The sequence below is a fragment of the Rhagoletis pomonella genome, unplaced genomic scaffold (genome assembly GCF_013731165.1).
Source record: "Rhagoletis pomonella isolate Grant_MI unplaced genomic scaffold, Rhpom_1.0 Rhpom_scaffold_00006, whole genome shotgun sequence".
NCBI classification, from domain to species: Eukaryota; Metazoa; Arthropoda; class Insecta; order Diptera; family Tephritidae; genus Rhagoletis; species Rhagoletis pomonella.
In genome coordinates this window covers 72,440,656-72,452,621 of record NW_023458560.1, presented here as the reverse complement: position 1 = coordinate 72,452,621, position 11,966 = coordinate 72,440,656, and positions in this window count along the sequence as shown.

Sequence of the window (11,966 nt, the reverse complement as noted above, 5' to 3'; positions counted from 1 at the left end):
GGGAACGGATTTTTGGGACCTAAAGACCTATAAAAAAAGGCAAAATAAAATAGCGAATAGGCAGGAAATGGCACTAAAAATCGCAAAACAGATAGAAGATGGCACTAAAAAAGACCAAAACCGAAAAATAATCAAAAACACATTTATTTCAGAAATGTTTATTTTACTGTAAAATTTTATTTTAAATGTTAAGCGAAAAATTATGAAAAATGTCTACTTTGAATCTTTGACTATTTTCTCTTTTCAGGTTTTTAATTCACAAAACTTTAATCTCTATAGTTGTAGTAACATTGAACCACAAGATGCATTTTGAAGTTCGATTTTCGCGAAGAAAAGCCTAGAATGTACTAAACGTTCGCTCGATGTGAGTTGATACAAGTGGCACCAAATTTAAATATGAAACGTTGAAAACTTTCATATTGTCAGGAGTAAAGGCTTTTTGCTTGCCCCTTACAACTAAAGGCCAATAGGCAGCTCTCAAGAAAATGGAGAAAAAAAAAATTGCCACTACTTCGTGTGTGTGTCCAAGGAATTCATCTGATACTTCGCATCCTGTTGCCTCACTCTTTCCTCAAGAAATAATGGAACGGACATATATCTCTGAAGGGCCTTATGCCCTTTTCCCAAAAAAACTTTTGAAACCCGTACTAGAAAGCGTAGCAAATTTCTAAAGAACTGCGTACTGCCTTAAGGAAATTTGACACAAGAAAATTTCTTAGCCATTTCTTGTAAGTCATTTTATATGGACTTTTTGCTTTTCTTGAGAGCTGCATACTGACCTTTAAGGTATAAAAGGTCACATCAATTGTGTATATATGGAATCAGGGAAAGCTAAAACGTGGACATTCTTAATCAAAAAAAAGGAAATTTCCATAGAATCCGTTCCCTGATAATAACCTATTCATGCAGTGCTGTAATGTATGCCGAATGTGAATTTGTAAACAGAAAGAGTCTTCTTAAGGTATATTTACAATATAGTTAGAGAACAATAAATTCACCTTTATAAATACATATAACTATTTATTTTAATCTATCTCTTTTTATCTCTTAGTTTTCTCAAATTTAAAATCAACTACTACATTTCAAAAGTCATAAACAAATTAGCAAGCAATATATTTGGTTTAGTATTTGCACCTTTAATCCTAAATGCTAAAAGTGATTTAAGTTTTTTTTTAATTGAGACCTTCACGCTTCAATGCGCTCATTAAGTTTTGGCAATATAAGTGCGATATGAATCTGCAAGTCTATAAAACTGCCCTGTAGGAAAAACGTGGAAAAGGTAAAGTTAGAATGGTTATAGAAGTCTCTCCAACTCTCTAAGTAAGACGCCTTCCTACCACTCCTCGTCTATTTTTCAATGAGAGGTCTCTAAAATTTTTTTTTTCTGAAATTAATTTGTGGATTTTCCCTCTACACTGGAAAAAACTATTTATGAGTTATCGAGCCAGATCTGTACATATATTTAAAGTTCATACTTTTCAAGTTGTGTATTACACAAATTTTTTTAAACGAAGGCTATTCAAAAAGTTACGTTATTCCTACAGGGTAATCGTGTACGCATTTAAGAATATAAATTTATCTGATGTGCAAATGCAAATGACAAATTCATTTCAGCTTATAGAATGAGCGATATTACTTTAATGGAGACAGTAAGTCAAGCATTATTTATATTTTAATTAGAGTTTCAAATGTTGCAAATGTGCCTTCACAAATTCTTGAACCGATAGTTGTTTGCTGTGCTTAGAAAAAATGTCAAAGTCAATAAATGTTTTTATTTTCTGCCTAGAGTTTTTGTAGATATAGTTCATGGCGCCTTATATATTTAGCTCGTTGGCATATAAGGTTATCGCTGAGTGTTTTGTATATTCACTGGTACGTAATCCAAACAGCCTTCTGTGGAAATATGCACATTAAATATGCATTAAATTATTTGAAACAGCTCAACTGGCACTGAAATTTTAGAAATATTTATATTTTCCTGTTCCTTTTCTTTTTATTTTCTGTATCTAAGGATTCTTCAAGAATGCCTACAGAAAGAGAATTTTGTGATGACTTACTAAACGAAGCAAATCCCACAAGAACAAACAACGACAATTGACTATCAGGCTACTCATTGTATGTAGAAAATCTCTATTTTTTTATATCGTACAACCATTCATGCCACAATATGCCGCACACTCAAAGTAAGCGCACTAACTCCGGGTCTGTCTATGTATTTACATACATACGTACATACTCCTACGGAAAATTTTTCCCTAAAATTGAACTCCACCACACAAGCGGTTCAATAGAATGTCAGAAAGAATTGACAAAGTGTGAAATATAGCACTTCAAGACAGCCAGAAACAAAAAAACAGAGATCAGCATTCAAAGTTTGTGGCAGGTCAAAGCGCAGCGGGAGGGCGAATAGTCACGATTGGCTTTGAAGCTGTCCCGAAAAAGAACTAAATAAAGAAAAAGTAGAGAATTTAGCAATACAAAGTACAATACATATTTTCATACATATGTATGTATGCACATGTTTATTTATTGCACACTTGCAAGCAACTAGGCTTACATTACATGACGTTGAGAGCATTGCAACTCTGCTGGAAGTGGGTTTTGCTTTGTTTGAAATTAAATATAAAAAGTGAAAAATCCTATGAAAAATGATCGCCACAGCTCAAACAAATTGCTTTTAGTATGTACATAAGTATTATAGATGCTTAACATACTTATTTATGTAATACAAATGACAAACCTTGTCAACCGCCTTAGCCGACCGGATAGAAAGTGCGATTCCAAGCGTCCAAACTGCAGTCTAGAAAAAGCAGGGCAGCCTAAGAAGAAGTTTTGATTGAAATGAGGTCGACAAGGCTGAGATAATTTGTATCAGGCATGCGATTTAGATCCACTGCATGAATCTCAATCGCACAGTGTACTCTCTATTTGTCCATCATATTTGAGAGCCCTGTAACCTTAAGAAAATGCGAAGATCACACACAGAAGCACAAGCACAAGCACTTAACAATTAGTCAAGTAACCTAACACTCCCTCTGTTCTTGATGAGTCTGGTTTGAGGGGACCACTCCTGGTCAATTCCCCTACTAGTTTCGAACACTGTTAGCCCAAAGTTCTGATTGTCGTCTGGTTGTCTTATTAGATGTTCAATTCCCTTAACGCTATCGCACACATCAGCAACCCAATGGTCGTTTCCTTAACAGCATCAATTTCTACCTGAAAAACAGTACCGTTATCGAGAAGCTTAAATTTAAGATTGATTGCGAGTTTTCTGGAAAATATCCAACTAACCTTCCATCAAGCTTCGATCGAACTGTGTAAAAGCTCACCGGTGCCTCCGTTCAACACTCCATGTCCACTCATCCCTAAAAGGTGTGTGCGTGGAGACAGACCAGATTGGAGACACACTACGCACGCAGTCAGAAACCAACCAACCTGCTTCCGAGTACGACAGAAATTTCTATCCAGAACCAAAGTTTAAAAACACCGACCTATCCTACCAGGAAACCATATTTTTCCAAATAAAAGAGTTTATGGTGAACAATCTTCTAGTGCACAGGTGGAATTACCAGAGTTTTATAATTTCTTGTAAAGAGCACAAATTCCAATATTTTCCAATTTACGCATCAAGTTGTAAAGCGATAATTTACCTCTGTAGGCTTTTACTATACTGGTATATGAAACTCTTTCAAAGTCAAGAAAGGTTGAGGACAACCATCTAGCAGCTTAAGGAAATTTCGATAAATTTGACCATTTCTAGGTACTATTCCATTTACGATTACCATTCCCATCACTATTAAGATTACCACTAAAACTACTACTCCCATTACCATTACCATTTGAATTACCATAAGCATTACCATAATCCTTACCACTGAAACTTCAATTACCATTAACATTACCACTTAAACTACCATTATTATTGTCAATACCACTAAAACTACAATTACCGTTACCCCCACCTCTAAACCTGCCATTACAATTATCAATACCACTTAAACTACAATTATCGTTTCCACTACCACTAAATCTGATTACCATTACCACTAAAACCATTACCATTACCAATATTCCTAAAACTACCATTACAATTATCACAACCACTATCATTACCATTACAAAAGTCAATACCATTACCATTAATTTAACCATTACCATAACCATTGTCAATTAGATTTCCATTTATCATTACCCTTTAAAACTATCATTACAATTATCATCATTCATCAACATTATCAGTACCAATACCATTATCGTTACCTCTTTCATTACCATCACCATTGCCAATAAAACTACTATTATCTTCACGATTACGAATTTCATTACAACTAACATTGCCTGGTTCACCCTTTCGTTTGTTTATTATTACATTCAATTAGATTTGTGGAATTCCTAATCCTCATCTAAGGCTAAGCTTTAAACTAATACACTTTTATGTTGGCTGAGAACATTTAACTATTTAATTATGTCCAGTTTAGGCTTTTAGCTAATAAATAAAATAAAATAATTGTTTTTTTCCGCGACTCTGGGCAACATCTACTCACCAGCTGTAATTCAATTGCAAACGCATTTCAAGGCGCGCCCCGGGCTTGGCGATAGCTCTTCGCCATATTTAAATTATTGTTAAATGTTATTTTTAAGACTATATTTTAAATTATTGCTTGTTAATATTAATTCCCATTTATTTTTTTTTTGTGGCAATGTCCGGGCTAGCCCACAAAAAGATTTACATGCATACCCTCATTTCGTACTTACCTCCCGTTGCATTCGTTTCTTTTCTTTACCATTGACCAAATCTGCAAGTAGATGCAAGAAAAAAAAATCTCTAACAAAAATCAATGAAGTTCATATGGCTACATTCATATTGAGCATCCATGTATGTACGTATGTATGTATGTATATTTGTATGCATGCGCTTAATAGAACCATCATTGCTGCGGCATGCCATGCGGAATTGTATTTTTATTTGATTTTCATTTGCCGCAAATATCAATCGCTTACATTCACAATACTTTTTCCAAATCTTGTTTATAGCAGCCAAGGCGAATTTATATAAGGTGGTGTTGTTTCATCAGCTGTGAGTAGCGGGTGATTGTCAAAATTTTGTATTTCGCTAGTGAGTGAGTGAAAACGTGAGTGTTTGTATTTTCTGTCAACCTTTTCCCTTCGGGGAAGAATAGCTAAAACTTGACAATGGCCCGCTCAAAGCAAAAACAAAATACAAGTAAATGTTGTATTTGTTGAATCGATACCACCTTATATAAATTCGCCTTGATAGCAGCTGTGCGAAAACACAGCTGATGACAAGCGCTGATAGACGAGCGGGTTGCAGAGCGCGCTACAAGCGTTGGCTTGTACATAGTAGCTTTACAAGCTTGCTAAACATATTCAGTCCTGTGCTTGTTAATATTGTTGCTTTGCTGTTTTTATACCCGAGCGCACTTGTGCACAAGGGTATATTAATTTTGTTCACATAACGGTTGTTTGTAACAGCCAAAACGAATCGAGATAGATATAGACAAATGTATACATAAATGATCAGGATAAAAAAAGAAATCGATTAAGCCATGTCTGTCTGTCCGTCCGTCTGTCCGTCTGTCCGTCTGTCCGTCTGTCCGTCTGTCCGTCTGTCCGTGTACACGATAACTCGAGCAAAAATTGAGATATCTCAACGAAATTTGGTATGTAGGTTTCCCTTAATCCAAGGTAGGTTGCTATTGAAAATGGGCGAAATCGGACTGTAACCACGCCCACTTCCCATATAACGGTAATTTCCAGAAATACGAAAACTGCGATATTTTAGTAACTACTGAAGATAAATCACTCAAAATTGGTATTTACAATAATTTTTTGACAAAAAATAATAATATTATACATTTTTGGAAAATGGGCGTAGCCACGCCCACTTATGGTTACATGTGTATATCTTGGTAACCGCTGTACCAATTTCTACCAAACTTGGCACAGTTGTCGGCCTTCGTACAGCATACAAAATCGCCTAAAATTTTTAAAATCGGACGATAACCACGCCCACATCCCATATAACGGTAAATTAGAGAAATACAAAATCTTCGATAAATCAGTAAATATTGAAGCTAATTTATTCAAAATTGATGCTTGCAACAATTCTTTACCAAGAAATACGTTTGTGATAAATTTTTGGAAAATGGGCGTGGCACCGCCCACTTATGACCACATATATGTATCTCAGTAACCGTTCTACCAATTTGTACCAAACTCGGTGTGGTTATTGTGCTTGCCACATATAAGCAAATCGTTGAAAATTATTGAAATCGGACTAAAATAACGGCCGCTTCTCATATAACGGTAAATTTCAGAACTGCTTGAAACTTCAAAATTTCGAAATCTAAGGACTCTAATTTACTCAAAATTGATACGCCCCGGCTTACCATATAGCCGTAGCTTTCGGTAAGGTGAAAAACATATATTTAATACGTGCGCCGGGTATTTAATGTTCGGCTCTGCCCGAACTTAGGCTTTCTTACTTGTTCTTGTTGTTGTTTATATACAATGTACGTATGTACATATTTATGTATGTGGAGTTGGCTACATATTTTTTTCGGTTATGGGAAACAGACTAAATTGTCTATATGCAGATTCTTATTAGCCTTTGGTCGAAGTTTTTTGAACTCTTGGCGGCAGGGGGGTCCATTGAAAACATGAAAGGTTAAATAAAAGTATGGCTTACAAGTTTCCATAAATCAACGGTTCAATTAGATGGCATTGCAAAAATTGTAATAATTCTATTGTGTCTATGTAGCCGCAATTAAAAATACAAGAAAATCACAAATTTTGTTTTTTTTTTTCGTTTCTTTCCACCAATAATGGGAGTGCAAAAAATTAAAAAAAAAGAATTGTTTGTGCTTTGAGGAATAGGAATGTATGTATGTTTTTGCTTAGCTCTTCTGAAATAGGAGCATTGGACGTCGAGCGTGCCATTATACTATTAGAGTTAATAAAAATACAAAAAAAACTTGGCAACGATAGCAATAAAAAACACAATGTTTACGAAGATAAAGGGTAAATATAACGATAGAAAATATTGGTATCGATATTGAATAACGATGGAAAAGTTTCTTAAAATAAACGATAATCTAGAAAAAAAATCTATAGAGTTTTTCTTATTTCGAAATCAAAAAATATGTAGAGGTCGCTCGAAGCGCTCAAAGTTTTCCATGTATTTTATATATATATGTAGTAAAAAAAACAATTTTTCGTAGAAATGGTGTAGAACTCTTGAAAATCAATATATTTCGTTCAGAAACCTCTGTTTCTTTTCAGGAGACTTTTACCCAATTCTTTGTTTTTTGCCATTTTTTAATACTATGTAACAATTATTTATGGCTCCATGTTTGCCAGCCCACAATTTTGTCCTGCTATCATATTGCAAGCTCTGTTAGTCAAAATAACAGACTAAAAGTAGATGGTCTGCAGAACCCACATACACGACGTATGTATCTGCCCACTCTTCCTACTGGAGTGACATTTAGTCGGCGCTTTCTCGGCTAGTTCAGGACTCCATCAGAACTATGGTTTGGTTTCACATCCAGGAGACATTTTTAACTTCATTAACCAACTTCACAAAAAGGAGGTAGGTTATCAATTCAACGGAATCTTTTTTTTTATGTATCTATTTATGGTACCGCTAACTGTTGACCACGTCAACCAATTTTTATAATTCTTTTTTTAAAGGAAAGGTGTTATTTACCCCATTCATTGGATCATGAAAAGCTTAACGAAAATCTTAAATTTTTATATGAGAATTGAAGTCGGTTTTGTTTTTTGCTTTAAAATTACTTTTTTTGTTTATCTTATTGCCTTGTGTTTTCAACATGCTCTGCAAACAATTTCGCTTTTAGCTCACTTGTTTTGCCCCACTTAGGGCCGTTTTCTCATCTAACCTTTAGTTTACCGGCCACTTTATCGTCTCGATATACGAGTTTTCGTTTTCTCATCAGCGCATTAATTTCTCGAATCGATAAACTGTTGCTCACCCGATGCAACCTTTAAAATTTGTACCCAACTTTAAATTTTGGTTTGGTTTTGGTTCATGAGTCAGATATATTAGATATTTCAACCAAGGTTTTGGTTTTTGCTAACAGTTGCTCCTGCTCTATATTTGCTTATGTTGCGTTGCCAACCTTTGAAATTTTATGACGAATGTAGTGAAGTTTCACTCTCGGAAATGTAGTGAAGTTTCACTATACGGAATAACAAATTTATTTTTACCGGCAAGGTAAGAGAACGAAAACACTTTAAAGTGAGGAACAATTTATCTGCCCTGTTAGTAAAGGCAACTTTACTGCTTACATTAGAAAACGGCCCTTAGGGCCATTTTCTAATGTAAGCAGTAAAGTTGCCTTTACTAACAGGGCAGATAAATTGTTCCTCACTTTAAAGTGTTTTAATTTTCTTATCTTACCGGTAAAAATAAATTTGTTATTTCGTAGAGTGAAACTTCACTACAGTTCCGAGAGTGAAACTTCACTACATTCGTGTATATAATTTCAAAGGTTGGCAATGCAACATAAGCAAATATAGAGCAAGAGCAACTGTTAGCAAAAACCAAAACCTTTGGTTGAAATATCTAATATAGCTGGCTCATGAACCAAAACCAAACCAAAATTTAAAGTTGGGTACAAATTTTAAAGGTTGCATCGGGTGAGCAACAGTTTATCGATTCGAGAATTTAATGCGCTGATGAGAAAACGAAAACTCGTATATCGGGACGATAAAGTGGCCGGTAAACTAAAGGTTAGATGAGAAAACGGCCCTTACTGTCATTAATTTTAACGGGAGCAATGTGTTGTATTGGCGGCCGTTGTGGTGTAGTGGTACGCAGTGCGCGCTTTCACTCATCAGCACCTGGGTTCAAATCCTGGTCAAAGCAACATCGAATAAATATAGAAAATAGGTTTTTTATTAACAGCGGTCGTCCCTCGACAGGCAATGGCAAACCTCTGAGTGTATTTCTGCCATGAAAAACAGCTTCTCATGAAAATACAATCCCCTCCGTTTTGTGTGACAACATCAAGGCGCACGCCACAAGTCGGAGGAGAAGCTCGGCCAAACACTAACATATGTGTAAGCGCCAATCTATTATTATTATTAATGTGTTGTATTGGCCTATTGAAATATTTAGCCGCCTTTTACAAGGAGTATTATCAGCTTTTATCGGTTGTGAGACCAATCAAGAAACGGTTAAATGCGTCGTTTTTAAATGTCTTTATCGCCGTGTGTAGCTTTTATTATTAATGGAAGTATTACTTTTTCTGAAGGTCTTGTGAATGATAACTTCATTGGTTTTCTGCTTTGTGTACAATGAAAACCGACTGGGAACCGATCGTATCTTCACAAGAATTTTCCGGGAACGTAATTTGCGGCCACTTAAATGAACTGGCTGATGAATTGGTGAACTAGGTATCATTCACGATGCAATGAGAATGAAGATGGTACCGAGGATTTTCTTTGCAGTCGTTCGATTCTCAGGGAAATTCTGGCAATTATTCTGAAAACTCTTTTCTGTATTTCCAAGAACTTATTGAAAGATCTGCTTACGAGGAGGTCTAAGCGTCATTATATTTGTCTTGAAGCTTTAAGTTGTAAAAAAAATTATATTTAATAACAAAAAAATATTTTTCTTTTAAAAACGATAAAACCCAAATACAGTAGAATCCGTTTATAAGGACCGACCTCTTATAGCGAAGTAAACCTAACCTCAAGTTGGATTTTTATAGAAATTACTATGAAAGTACGTCCGTTTAATAAGACTCCGCTTGAAGCGGCAGTTAAGCGACGTAATTTGTGAATAAAATGTCCGGTTAGAACGACGAAATTCTTAAAAATTCACAGAAAATTAGAGGCTTCGCACAACATGCTGTTACATGTTATGCAGTGACTGAACATCGAAGTCACAAATGGCGCCTGTTCTGGATGGCGGTCAGGGTTTTTGCAGTTGGTTAGTGATTACTGATGAGTAGATCAGAATTATACAAAAGAAATACGACGTCCGGTTAGTACGGCGTATTTTCACCGGTCATTATTTAAAAAAATAATGAAAATAAAAAAATAAATTAAACAAAAATTTTTCTAAAAATTAAATGAAATTAAAAATTATTATTCCTTTAAAAAAATTAAGATTTAAAAAAACTTAATTAAAAAAAACTTAATTGAAAAAGAAAAATTTCAAAATTTAGTTGCATTAAAAAAAAAACTTTTTAAAGTAAGAAATCCAAAAATGAAATGAAAATAAGCATATTAAAAAAGAAGAATAATTAAATAACTTAAAAAATAAAAGAAGTTAAAAAATATTTGAATTAGTAAAAAAAACATTTAAAAATAAAATGGAATTAAAAAAAATGTATTTTTAAAACAATAAAATCTAAAAGATAAAAGAAAATTATATTAAATAACGAAAAAATTAATCAGTTGAACAAAATAAAATAAGTTCTTAAAAATTTAATTAAAAATCTTATTTCACGTTTTAAACAATATATTGTACAACTTAGGAAAAGATTGAATTAAAAAAGAAAAAAATTATTAAATAAAAAATTTTAATGAATCAAAAAAGTTTCTAAAAATTAAATGAAAATATATATATATTTTTATTTTTAAAACAATGAAATGAAAATGTAAAAGAAAACTAAATTAGAAAAAAATAAATAAATTAGAAAAAGGGAAATATAATCAAATAAGTAGACACCTAAATATTTAATTAAAAAAAGAAAACAACTTTCCTTGAAAAACTAAAAAATCTAAATATTAGACGAAAATTAAATTGGACAAGAAGACAAATTTCTCTTTAAACCAATTACATATAAAAATTAAAAAAAAATATTAAAAACGAATAAGTATAAAATTGAAGAAGAAAAAATACAAAAAATAACTTTCCAAAAATTACAATCAAAAGATAATTAATAAAAAAAGAAACAAAAATTAATTTTACTAAGGGGGAAAAACAGACGGCTGAAGATGCGAGCCTCGGATCTCTCGAATGGCATGCCGGTGCTTTGTGCAAGTTAACACATAATAAATTACTTACCAGTTTGCCTTTGCTAAAACATAGCGATTGACATATTTACATTAATTTTGGCTATCGCCGCAACAGCTTGTTTACCTTTTGTTTCCGCTGCATTAAAGCTAATTACATACTTACATTCTTTTGGCCACAGCCACAATAACTTCTAACAAGCGAAGTGTTGCTGACACTTAATTTAAATTTTATTTCACAATAAGAATTCCCACAGGTGAATTTCTAAATTGCTAACTAATATTATTTTACATTTCCTCTTTTGCAATCGAATTATTTGGCACTAACCAGTTGCACGCGCATCCGGTAAAATGCAAAGTGCTGATACCAGCGTCTGGAACATTTTAACAAGCAAGTTGTTGTTGCTTTCACAATTAAATTTTAGCATTAATATTTCAATTATTCAACTTGAATAGTCAGTCTCATTTCTGTACCGTACTCGGTTGGAAGTTTAAACAAAAACTTCCTTGTTTGGCGCCCGCGCGAAAATTATACCCGGCAAAAAAATATAATTAATTTAAGTGACTTTAAACAATAAGTGAAGTAACAAATAAAGTGAAACGAATGAAATAACTTTTAATAAAATTAATTTAAACAATAAGGGAAGTAACAAATAAAGTGAAGCGAATGAAGTAACCTTTTAATAAAATTAATTTAAACAATAAGCGAAGTAACAAATAAAGTGAAGCGAATGAAGTAACTTTTAATAAAATTAATTTAAGTGACTCTAAACAACTACCGAAGTAACAAATAAAGCGAAGTGAATGAAGCAACTTCTAAATGAAATTAAATAAAATAGTTTAAGGTAAGCAACCCTAAACAAATTAAACAAACGAACTTTGCTTGATAACTATTTAGACTATAATTTTATCAAAAATTATTGTAAAGAGGCCAATGAGCCCACCTTAATAATCAA